We start from the raw sequence: 1037 nt of genomic DNA on the forward strand, positions 1-1037 counted from the left end.
CACCAAGCATTTGCTGGGAATATGTGTGCAGGTAGCACAATACTTCATGAAATTAAAGGAGCAGCAAATGCTGCTGTTTCTGTGCTGTCATTTGGTTATTGTTATCCAAGAAGGCTGCTTCCTCTGCCTTCCTGGGAGTGTCTTTAATGGAGTCTGAAGAGAAAATGAAGTGTTCTCATTATATACCCTTTGAATTTTTTACGTCCTTCATTTTCATTATGTTCTGTGCAATTTTTTTCAGCCCTTGGATGATGCCAGCCTTACTGAGCTAAAGAGTGCTCTGAATGGATTCTTGGCTAAAGGAGAGGTCTTGAAACTGGAGACCAAGGTAGGGGGTTTTGATTTGTAAATACACTTAATGCCAAGCTGTGCTTCTTGCGCTCTCTCTCATATTTACAAAAAATAAATGAAAGAGGAACCTATAGGACACTTGTGTATATTCATTTGGTTGCATTCAGTAGCTGTATAATATACTTCTGTGTTTTCTTGTACACCTGATTCTTCGATAACTGAAATCTTAACTTTGAAACACAATGACTGCAAAATTATCTTAAATAAAGGTCTTTTAAATGTTTACACTTAAAAAAAAAAAAAAAAAGTAATATTAGGGTAAGAAATTTTTGCTAATGGAGCTTCTCTTCAACCTTTCTTCTAGACCGATCCCTCAGTCCTTGGTGGAATGATTGTCAATATTGGGGAGAAATACGTGGATATGTCAACAAGGTCAAAGATCCAGAAACTGACCCAAATAATGAAAGAGACTGTCTAGCAAGCTGTCCTCTTTGTTCACAGCGAAACCTGTCACATGGAAACAATAAAATTATTCTTCTTGAATAGCTGTTTTAGAGTATTGATTCTAATGCACAGCAGTGGGAGAAAGATGATGAGGCCTCCAAAAGCTTGCTAGTGAGAGGTTAAGATGTTTGTATCTTAAAACTACTTATAAAAACATTCAGCATAGGACACTGATTCACAGCTACCTCATGTTACATTGGTGTTCTAATGACAAGGCAGTGTGTGCCTACTTCTGTTTAATG

At 37.1% G+C, this 1037-nt stretch overlaps 1 long non-coding RNA gene across 1 annotated transcript; it reads left to right on the top strand.

Moving 5' to 3' along the window:
• Window positions 1-202: 202 nt before the first annotated feature.
• On the top strand, window positions 203-831 carry LOC104914225. The gene is made up of 2 exons (XR_795887.3): window positions 203-328; window positions 656-831. It is a non-coding gene; the product is annotated as an uncharacterized LOC104914225 (long non-coding RNA).
• The last annotated feature ends 206 nt before the right edge of the window (window positions 832-1037 follow it).

This window comes from Meleagris gallopavo, chromosome 1, assembly GCF_000146605.3.
Source record: "Meleagris gallopavo isolate NT-WF06-2002-E0010 breed Aviagen turkey brand Nicholas breeding stock chromosome 1, Turkey_5.1, whole genome shotgun sequence".
Lineage (NCBI taxonomy): Eukaryota > Metazoa > Chordata > Aves > Galliformes > Phasianidae > Meleagris > Meleagris gallopavo.